Genomic DNA, 12,476 nt, shown 5'->3' on the forward strand with positions numbered 1-12,476 from the left:
CCAATGTAGTAAAGTAAACGCATAACAATACGCACATTAAAATTCAGTTCAAGAGAAATCCGAGTCTGATGTAAGAAGATGTAACCAAAGAAAATAAACAAAATGACAATAATACATAAATAACAACAGACTAGTAGCAGTAAACTGACATGCCAGCTCCAGACTTCAACTAAACTGACTGAAAGATTATGATTTCATCATATGAACATCAGGCACAATCCTTCCCGTTAGGGGTTTAGTATCATACCATCATAACATATATGAGAAGAACATAACCCGTGTCATGCCAACAACTGTTTTTAGAATAAATGTGTTTAGTTCCGATGCAAAGACCTTATCAATGACTCAATATTAACGCCAAAATATGCAATCTTTAATGACTTGACAACAGTATCGTAATTATATCCCTTCTTAATAAGTCTATTCAAAGGTTTTGTAAGTTTCTGAGGTGAATACGGACACCTTTGTGCTTTATAAAGAATATTACCATAAAAAATTGGATGTGAAATACCTGAACGTATTAAAAGTCTGCATGTTGAGCTATATTTACGAATAATGTCTTTATACCGATGATAAAATTTAGTAAATGTTTTGACTAGTTTGTGATATCGAAAACCCTGGTGTAATAATTTTTCAGTAATACATAAATTTCTCTCGTTAAAATCTAAAACATTGTTACATACACGAGCGAATCGTACAAGTTGAGATATATAAACACCGTAAGATGGTGACAAGGGAACGTCACCATCTAAAAACGGGTAATTAACGATAGGAAATGAAAAATCATCCTTTTTATCATAAATTTTAGTATTCAGCTTTCCATTAGTGATATAGATATCAAGATCGAGAAAAGGGCAGTGGTCATTGTTAGTATTAGCTTTATTTAAAGTAAGTTCAACAGGATAAATTTCATTAATATACATACTGAAGTCGTCATTATTGAGAGCCAAAATATCATCCAAATATCTAAAAGTATTATTCAATTTGTTTATCAGATGTTGTTTCGATGGGTCTTTGCTTATTTTTGTCATAAATTGCCTTCATTGACTATCGACTGCATATAGACAAAACATGATTTAAACTACATGTAAACATTGAGTTTTATCAATGGGAACGTAACTGTGTTAAGTTTATGTCTGAGTTACACTGACACAACACCGAGCTTAGGTTAATGTGAACACGGCCTTACACGTGAATCATTCGGCCTAATTTAATCCTTATTCAAGTGACAATCAATTAAGCAAGTGATGGGTTACGTATGATATAGCATCGAGCTCAACAATAGCTTTTCCTTACACATAGTTAAATCGGTAAGTTTCGAATTTTCAATCAGCATTATGTTATTGTCTAAAGTTAAACATCGAAATATATAAAAAAAAAAGCATTGCACACAAATCATTAGAGTATAAAAGTGCATTAGCCTTATGATAGCAATTGTGCACACAATTTAGCTTAATTGGTAAATTCAATTACGCTTGCCGTTGTCTTGATGATATGTTTTCGTTAAATAATCAAGAAATTTCTAAAAATACTACCAAAATTTATGATAAAAGGGAGGATTTTTCGTCCGTTATTGATAATTTTGCATTTTTGGATGGATGGTGATATTGCTTTAGCACAATCTTTTGGTTTTATTTATTGCAACTCGTTCACTATGCTCGTGTTTATTGTTGACTATTGGATTTTAATGAACGTAGACTACGTATTACTGGTAAAATTTTAAGTCAAGGAATTCGTTACTTCGAATTCCTAAAATATCAACTACAATCTTGTATAGTACGGAGTTGTCTCCTTGCCTATCATACCACATCTTCTTTTTTTAAAATTTACTCATACAATTTGTTTGACACTTTTCAAAATTAAGGAATGCATCAGGCAAAACTTTAATTTCTTGACCGACTTTGATTGAACGTTTTTTGTTCCTTTTGGTTTCATATCGATTCATTCTTTAATAAGCCTTGTATTTTCAAGTACTTTGGTCCCCAGCATCACTAAAGCGACAATAATTGTCCAAATGCGAATCTCGTACAGAAAAAAAGCTAGCATTTATGTTTTTGCAAAACTTTTGAAATTCTACTTTTGTATCTCTAAAACATGATTTTTTATTATAAGAGTGATTTGTTTTCTAGTAAGTATATATTATGCGTAACGAAAAAAAAACCCCGCAAATTTCTTTTTCACATTTCCGATACATCCTCAGAAATGTTTTGCTGATTTGTATCAAAGTGAACCGGTGGAATCTTAAGGAAGTTATCTACCTTTACCAAATAAATGAGTTATAATGATTTTGTAACTAATAAATTGTAAGCAGTAAAAACCTAGGATCTTTTCATTTAAGGTCATTAGGTGCTAACTGTAAAATGAGGTCAAGCTCAGAGGCCAAAATTATGTCTTCAATGTTTTACCTTTGCTTGTTTATGCATTTTCTCCGACACCTTTAAAGTTAGACATAAAAGAACATGTATAAGGTTTTTTTTATTGCAAGGAAAACCCATGAAAATAGCTAACAAAAGGTACCAGGTGTAAAATGTAATACACTAGACGTGCGTTTCGTCCACATAAGACTAACCAGTGACACTCAGATGAAAAAAAAAATCCAAAGACAAGTACAAATTTGAAGAGAACTGAAGACCAAAAGGTCTAAAAATTTGTGACCAATACGACTAAAGTGTTCTGTCTGAGATAAAAAAAAAACTGTTGTTATTTCAAAGAAAATGGGAATTTAAGGGAAATCGTACATACTTTTTTATAATGATTTTTTTTATAGTATTTTAAAAAAAGTTACAAACTTGTATGTCCATGTTTTACTATTGCGTAGAAAACAAATCGTGGGCAGCCTGGACAGGAGTTATGTCATATTCCAATTTCTCTCATTCCTTTATGAATTAACTTTTTTTTTATAAAGACTGAGAAAAGATGTTTTTAGACGCATATAACTTACCTGTTTTTTTTTATATACTATAGTGTTATTAAATGGCTGTTTCTGTATTAGCCCTGTTATAGGTTCGAAGTAAGCTGTATTGGACCCGAGACTAGAGGAGTCTAGGTCCAATACAGTGAATGGAGAATCTATAACAGGGCCAATACAGTGAATGGAGAATCTATAACAGGGCCAATACAGAAACAGCCAGTTCATATCAATTTTATCAAATGACTATAAGAAAATGTAAAACTAGAAGTGGACGTCCCGTATTAGTGCCATTAGCTAATACGGCCTTTTCCATATTGGCCCTGTTTTTTTTCCGTTTCAAAACTTTAAGACGTTAGAGAACATTGCACATCATTTAACCTGTTTATTTAATGATTTAAAATTTAAGAATATAATACTTAGTCTAATGTTTGTATGCATTAAGATACTTTCAAAGTGAAGTAATGGCGTAAGAAAGATGAAAACCAGAAGTGATAGTCCCGTATTAGTCCATGTGCCAATACGGCTTTTTATGCTTTTTTCAGTGGTGGCCCTGTTTTTTTTCAATATTAAATCTTGATTGTATCGACAGTTGAACGTTTTCAGTATTGCACATGTTGATTTATTCGTATTACGGCTTATTTGATCACATCATTTGATAATGGTATATTATATATATTTAATGAATATAACTAATGATCACTAACTCTTGAATATAAAAATATCATTACTAATGTTAACGAGGCCGGGATAAGGTACCAGTAATCGATGTTTTAAACTAACAACTGTACATAGTAGGGTGCCAAGTATCGAAAAAGACGTCTAGCTAACGAGTTTAAGTTAACGGACAACACATGGCTATATGTATATGCAAACTATTGGAAAATCATTATATCTTCATGAATGTCGTTGTATGCTACCGTGGTCACGGTTTTCAAAATTTTGTGGTTTCTTAGGTGACCCCAAAATACCTCCTCATACAGGCCATCTTCAAAACGAAAAATAGAATTATTGTTTTCTGTGTTAATTTTGTATGTAGTCAAAATCATGTAAAGTTAACGTATAGAAAATACCGCATTTAAATAAAAAAAAACACCATAATATGATATAGATAACTGCTTACGTCAAGTTTAATGAAACCATATGAACTTAGGTTGCTGTGGTTGTTTTATTTTTTTTTTGGGGGGGGGGGGCAATTAAGGTGGCAACTTACCAATGCTGCTTATGAGGCAAATTTACGATAAACCTGTAAATAACTTTACGGTTTCGAATATGATCCTTTTTCTTAATAAGTTTCTGTGCGTGGTATCGGGCAGTGATAAACCAGTTAAGATAAGTTTATTAAATCCATATGTTCCCAGTTTTTACATTTATCTTTAATTTGTGTTTATTTATTGGTATTACAAATATATCAAAATATTTAAAACTGGTATGATCTGTGAAACATTTATGTGTCTTTGAACTATTTGCTGGTACCATTCGTCGTAAAAGATCATAAAAAGGCCTCCTTGTATGTTTTGGTTTCTGATCATTATAAATTAAAATTTTTATACGATAAATTAAGCAGTTTCACTGGAAATATGCCAGGTATACACGTCCCTTCAATCGTGCATTATATACATGGCAAATTATCATAACATTCATGAATTATACTATTTACTAATTCTTTTCATAATGGTATACTGCAATTTATATTAGACATGGGAATATCATCATGATCATATGGTCGAATAAAAAAGGCTTGTAAAGAGAGGGGAAAGATAAACAAAAGTCGACAAGTAACTGACTTTTGTGAAACAGATTTTTTATAAAGGTAAACCATTTCGTGATTGCGTATGAAATAATTGGCAAAGGGATTTCAAATTCAATATTTGCGAACTATTTGTTCAAATATTCCCTTGTAAGCAGGAACCCTGTACCAAAAACAACAACACAAGAGATGTAAGCTCTAGAATTTAAAGATAAATATATATATATATATATATATATAAACAAGTCTAAATTGAAAACTACGTTTAAACCTATAATTGCGTTGGATAAAAACCGCAATTTTTATACGTGTGCATGTAAAACAAATTTCGTTGTAGAAGGGTCTAAATACTGCACAAACAACATTTTCCAAAAGACCAAAAAAGTGAAAAAGTATATTTAAACAAAACGCATTTGACTAACAGGTCGAACAACTGATGTTCTTTAACCCTGCTGACTGCCATTGGCGATTGCCAAATAAAATTGATGAGGCATATACACGCCTTATATATCATGTACTGTAGTACGCCGCTAGATTAAAACTGACGAGGAAAGGTAACACACGGCCAGCGAAAGCTCCTTTTTTTGAGAGCCATGGTGGTCGTGTGGTCTAGCGGGACGGCTGCAGTGCAGTCGATTTGGTGTCACAATATCACAGTAGCATGTGTTCGAATCCCGGCGAGGGAAGAACCATACAGATCTAACATTGTTGGGTTGATGTTTAGACGAGTTGTATATACATTATGTACACAGCCATGTATCACCATCGTTGATGGCGATCCGATGGATACATCTGTTGTAGAGTTGTCACTGACTCAGACGTACTTATATATATGTATATATATATATATATCTTCAGGTACCTCCGGAATGTTGATGTATACATGACATAGAAATGGAAAGTCCACAGTGTAGTTTGATTCGAAAAGTGCCTACACGTAACAAATAAATCTTCACTGTCTTTCTGTTAACAAATATGAAATACTTTTGTTAGAGGAACGGAAGGAACCCATAGTTAATCGTCTTCAGTCCATTCTACGTATAGAAAAATAGTTAAAGTAGTGGTAAATAATTTTATTTTATGTATAAACACATTATGAAAAATGTGATTGTTTTCAGATTATTGAAGTATTAAACATTTTGAATCATTTTGGTTTTTGATTTTAGAGGAACAACATTACAAAAAAGTTTTGGTAACCTAAAAATATTCATATAAAAAAGAAGTATTCAACAAAAACGAAAAAGAAAATAATCATAAAAGCAAGCCCATTAATTTTAATACCTAAGGGGATGTGATTCATTTTTAAATGCGGTGTTGCTGATGGAATTAGTAAATACATATGATAAGTGATTTGCATCAATCGTACAGCAATCAAACAAAAACAGAAAAAGGGACTGTCTTTTAGCAGAATCTAAGATATTTTTCAGTAAGATGGCTCAATCAAAGTTTTTTGCTAATCGTTTATTAGGAGCAATCAAACTTGTTCTGTATGAAACGTACCTTACTTGCCTGTTGCAAGTCAACCTATTTTTATAAAATACTACAATCTAATAGGGGTTTATTAATAGTATATAAATGGGTGTTCCGTCAATTGCTCTGACGATTACTCCTAGCAATACATTCGATCATATGAAGTAAAAAAAACCAACATATATTATATACAAAAACAAATAAACACAAACTTCGAAGTATTTTCCTACAAAGTTTGAACCCTAACTGCTAAATACATTTTCCAAACTCGTTTTTTAGCAACTCACTGAGCGATGTATTTGCAGCGGGAAAAAATCCGATATAAAATAACCAAGTAAATTGAATATGCTTGGTATATTATTTTCTCTGTCCTGAGTGTTCTCGGTTTTATTTGTACTACATTCACGCTATGTTTAATTCAAGTGGTATTTTTATCAGCCATACCAGCGGGAAGTTTGGCTAGCCATGATATCAGGTTCAACCAAAACTATTCTGACTATATGACAGTTGTTATCAAGTAGTCCCTTTTTTGTGTATGTTGACTTTTGTTTTTGTTGCAGGTCAGTATATCAGTTGTTCTGTTTTCTTTGTGACCCTGGTTCGTTTTAGTTATATTAATTTATGACTATCGAACAGCGGTGTACATGGTGTACTACTATTGTCTTAATTGGGTATAGTACTACAAGCTGTATAATATTTTTCATTCACACATTAAATTTTTAGTCGCGACTGATAACTTGAATTGTCGTTCTTTAGATCTTAAACTTAAATCAATCAAGTTCATAACGTCCTTCGTTCCTTCCTCTTACAAAATTTAAAGCATAATATGAACCGGTTCACACTTATCTTTGTTTAGACTAGAACATTCTCATTTTAAATGCTTCAGGCATTCAAGTCATTTAGGTCAAACAGACATCGCATCACTGCAATTCCCGTGTAAAGTCTTGTAAAACAAAGACAGAAAATCAAGAAATAAGACGAAAATATGCACAAATTCAGGAATTTGACAACCAATTGCTTTAAAAATATAACTCGTGGATCACCAATCTTCTTTAATAACGCTATCCAAATTTTCCCAAGATCTTTTAAACTCGATACAAATGTAAATACAAGTTACCGACGAATTCAAAATTCTTTGATTTATTTTTGAACGGAAACGTTTACTTTGAAAAAAGTAAAACCACAAAAAAACACTGATCTCCGAGGAAAACTCAAAAAGAAAAGTCCTTAATTAAATGGCAAAATCAAAAGATAAAACACATCAAACAAATGGATAACAACTGTTATATTCTTGAGTGTGAATTAATCTGGTGTTTATTCATATGTTTATATCATGCGTAACTGATTTTGCTGATGTTCTTCCTCAACATGTGCATGAAATAACTAAAAAAAATAAACCAACAACAATGAACAACAATCATGAAAAGCATACAAAAATGAAATCGCCTAAAAGCAAATAATAAAAAGCCAAGATTTATGAATTCCATTGAGAGCTACATGACCGAAATAGAGCCTAGCAAAAGAGCCAATCCATTGTTCGAATATCAACATCCTTTAGATAGTGTAAAGATGAAGAGCTATATATAAATAACATAATACTTAATGAATGTAAAGAGTCTGAGCCCTTTACTTAATTATATAACTATCGTACGAACCATGTCACTCATTCTTAACGATTTTGTAGTCGTTAGGAGTTATGTTCTAATTTCAGTTAAATTGTACCATTTACGGCTTTTTTGTATTATTTAGATCAATAACTCTCTTGTTCATCTACCTGTAGGTTCCAGGGGAAATAATCGTTACAAATAAACTTTCCATCTAAATAAGGCAGTTATATGAAGAAGGATTTTTTAAGAACTCTTCTAAACTAAAATCAAAATCTTGCCACTTGCTTGTTATGTCCAATTGTCATGGTGTAATGGGTCAGATCTAACTGGTTTAAATTGAAAATAACTTCATCAGATAGTATGCTTATTAGTCTGTGTTTTTTGGAAAATATCTATACATTGTTAGTAAAAAAATGAAAACGGTAGTTGTTAAATAAAGGCAACAATAGTATACCGTTGTTCAAGACTCGTAAATCTATGGACAAAACATAAAATTGGGGTAACAAACAAAAACTGAGGGAAAAGCATTAAATATAAGAGGAGAACAACGACACAACATTAAAACGTAACACACACAGAAACGGACTAAGCATTAGACAAAATCCGATGAGAATAACAAATATAACATCAAAACCAAATACATGAATTTGGGATAGAAAAGTAGCGTGACACGTCATATAGTAATGTGAATTCAAACTCAAATATAAAAGAAAACAAACGACACAACGGAAACACAACGTTAAAATGTTACACACACAGAAACGAGCTATGATATAACAATGGCCATTTTCCTGACTCGGTACAGGACATTTTTAAAGATAAAAATGGTGGGTTGAACCTGGTTTTGTGGCATGTTCAACATCGCACTTTAAAGGCAATGTTAAATATAACATTGAAATGACAACATAATATTACAGGACTACATTACAAATAAATAGGAGAACGTATTAGACACAGAAACGCATGATTAATAGATAACAAAAGGCATTAGCTTTAAAATTCAATACGCCAAAAACGCGCCTCGACCACACAAGACTCACCAGTGACGCCCAGATATAAAAGATCGAAAGTGAAAAAAAGTACAAAGTTGTACAGCACTGAAGATCAAAAGTTGAAAAAGGTTGTGTTAGTTATTGTTTGATTTATGAGTTTGAACAGACCTTTGGTTTGTCTCCTGGTTTACGTTTGCGTTGAAAATTTATTTTCTTGACACGTTAACGTTAAACTTTTTCAACTGAAATATTTTAAAGGCAATTTGATACATGTATAAACCATCACTTTGATAGAGCAGGTAATTTAATAACATTGCTTTCGTTAACAGTCATCACTCTAAAGCATGATTTAACACTGCTTCTTATGTGTCATTATTTTATTAAAGTGTGTGTTGATTTTCAATGTTTATGTCATTCTTTGTAAGTTTTAGTACTATCGATAATTCTTATGTAGACAAATCGCATTGACGTAATATTAGGAATAAAACTTTTCGATACAAAATAAATAAATTTTAGATGTATCTGTAAAAACATTAATTTTAGTTGTCCTACTAGATACTCTTGTCAAAAGTGTAAGTATTTGTATCACATGATTTATCAAATCATAACATCAATGTAAATTAAAAACCAATTGTTCAAAGAACAATTGAAGGTCTTTCCACAAGTAAAGATCTATTTTATTATCAAAATATTAAAAATCGATCTAAAATATCAGTTCTTATGGCTTTATAAGGTATTAATATGAATTTAAAGCAAAGGTCAAAATCTAGAACGTGCAAATTACCTATGACCTTGACCTTAGTTTCAAGGTCATAAACCAAGGATCTCAAATCAAAAGACCCTAGGTCTTTATTATGTATGGTTAATGAGCTACATCACTTTACTCATAATTCTAAATATAAGATGGGCGAAAACTCCTATTTATTGTTTACGCACCCTTTCAACCAAAATTTATAAGTAACGGCATGTCGCAACTAACAATTTAGTGAAAATAAGATGTTGATATGTTATAAGGTTTTGAAAATTAGTAATAATAAGCCAAAATAAAAATTTAGAATATGACCTTGACCTTTGACCTTGACTTAATTTAATTTTTTTTGGACCAAGGATCTCAAATCAAAAGACCCTAGGTGTCTATCACTTATGGTTTACCAGTTAGAAATGCAAATCACTTATATCAAATACATAAGGGGGAATAACTCTCATATAGAGTATCCGGATAGCTTCGGTCAAAACTAAACTCCAAATCCTGAAGATGTAACGAGCAATTTGGTAAAATAAATTTTTCGTAATCTTTTACGGTTGCGAAGGAGTAGTGGCCACAAGAAAAACAGTGGTTGGGGAGATAACTCTTACAACGCAAAGTATTTTGTTGCGCGATTCTCAGTTTTAAAGCGTATAAACTATACGATATCATATTCCAAATATTTGAGCGACATCTTTTGAAACAACAAAATTACGCAAGAAAAAAATTAGGCGGAAGAAAAAAAAAATAATCAGAACAAAATCAATAGGTCTTTCCACGGAAAGATGGAAAGACCTAATAAATACAAGTCCTGTACCTTTGATAACTATTTATACCAAAAGCTAATGGTTTTGAAGAATTATTTTAACATAAACTTGTCATTAATGTTTATTGACAAAAAGTATACACAAAATATATCGACTAATATTGTGGCTTAAATTTTTATTGGTAAATCAGGTATATCTTATATATAGAACAGAGTGTGATAAGATCATCATACGGGACTGGTGCTTAGAAACGTTAAACATCTCGAGTAATTCCAGTCGTCGTGTCACTTTGAAATGAGTTTTTCTTATCCCATGAATGGATTGCCTTAGCAATGGACTTTTAAGTCTGCAATGGTCTTCAATTTTGTACTTGTTTGGCTTTATAACTATTTTGATCTGAGCGTCACTGATGAGTCTTATAAGAGAATTTTATGTTTTAAACGAAACTTACGTACGTTAACGCAAGAAACTTAGGCTTACAATTATACGGACTCATAAGACATAATATAAATTGAGGTTGTCTCCCTTCGCCGGTTTCTGTATTTCAGATTTCAGTCGGATAGTTATAATATTGTTTTAATTCTAAAATAACATTCATGTAACAGGCACGGACCATTCGATTTTCAGGGGTAGGGGGTGGGGGTGGGTGCTTGGAATTTAAAATGAAGATATTTCTGCCCATTAGATAATTTTTAAAACAAAATTTCAATGTCAGAGTCTCCCCCCCACCAAAAAAAAAATGTAAATGATCGATGACTTCATTAAAAGTTAAATACAGAATAACCGTAAATTGTCTCGAAATATCAATATTATTTGTACAAGGCTTAGAAACAGGTAGAAAGCGAGGCTGTTTCTAAGCATTTATATTTCGAGACAATATATGGTTATTCTATATTTATGCGCTAAACATAAGCTTTTTTCATAACAATCATATATATCTGGGAGGGGCCTAGATCAAATTTTAAATAAAAAGGCAGGACCCTCGAATTTATGATGAAACCAATTTTGGAAGAGTATTTACAAAATCGAAAGGCAGAACCAAAAAAACGGCCGCAAAACAAGATTATTGGAGTTAAGAAAAATGTTGGCAAGCTTGGACAAAATGGGCTCAATCGAAATTTCGCCTTAAAAGCTTATCCATGCACCCCCTTCCCTAAAAAATAAATTGGTTGCATCTTTATCAAAAACAATGGACATTTATTTAGCTGAACGAAAGTAAAATGTGTACAAAAAATAGAAAAAAAACTCATTTACAGAAAAATAACTTACCACAAACGTTTTTTGTATTTGAATCCTTTTTATCCGTCTTCTGTCTTCTCGGGATTGTTGGAATTATCGACCTCACTATACCAGAATACAAACAGGTATGCATGGTCGGCATTCTATCGACCTGACGGACAGGAGTTCAACTATCTGACTATACCTCATAAGGTCGGGTCAATTAAGATAAACGGTACTGTAGTTCCATCGGTTTAACTTAAGAAGTAAATCGGCTTAGTAATGTTTGTACATAAGTTTACAGAGTAACAGGTCGACAGGTTTACACTAGAAAGGTTGACAAGTTGACCTTAGAAAGGTCTTCAAGGTTGACAAGTGTTAAGGTTAGAAGGTTGACAGGTCGACATGTTAAAAAGTCGATAAATGCATAGGTCGACTGGTTGACAAGTGTAAAGGTTAACAGATTGACAAGTCGACATGTTGAAAAGTCGATAAATGCATAGGTCGACAGGTAGACATTTGTAAAGGTTAACAGGCCTAAATTGGCAGTCGACATGTTGAAAAGTCGATAAATGCATAGGTCGACGGGTTGACAAGTGTAAAGGTTAACTCTCGTGTATTGTTTAATTATGTGTTGGACTTGCAAAGAGAAGGGCGGAATTTATAAATGATATTGATGAAGAACAAGATGTTCCTATGGTTACAGAATAAGGCCATGCAATATTTGTTTTTATTTCGTTCTTACAAGATAAAATTGTCAATATTTAAAAACCTTTTCATACAATTGTCCTTGAGGTAAATTAAGAAAGGACGATTCCTTTTTATTTTTTCATACCAACTCGTGAGTGGTGAGAGGTGAGTGAGTTTAAACAGACTAAACTGATATGTATACATTACAGCACGGTCTGTGATTTGAAAATTGAACGGCAAGTTTTACACTTCGAAAACATTTTTGTGCATCAAGTTTAATTTTTAAAAATAAACTAGTTTAATAACTTAAATGTTTGTCTCGTGATTAT

Source organism: Mytilus galloprovincialis, chromosome 11 (assembly GCF_965363235.1).
Source record: "Mytilus galloprovincialis chromosome 11, xbMytGall1.hap1.1, whole genome shotgun sequence".
Taxonomy (NCBI): domain Eukaryota; kingdom Metazoa; phylum Mollusca; class Bivalvia; order Mytilida; family Mytilidae; genus Mytilus; species Mytilus galloprovincialis.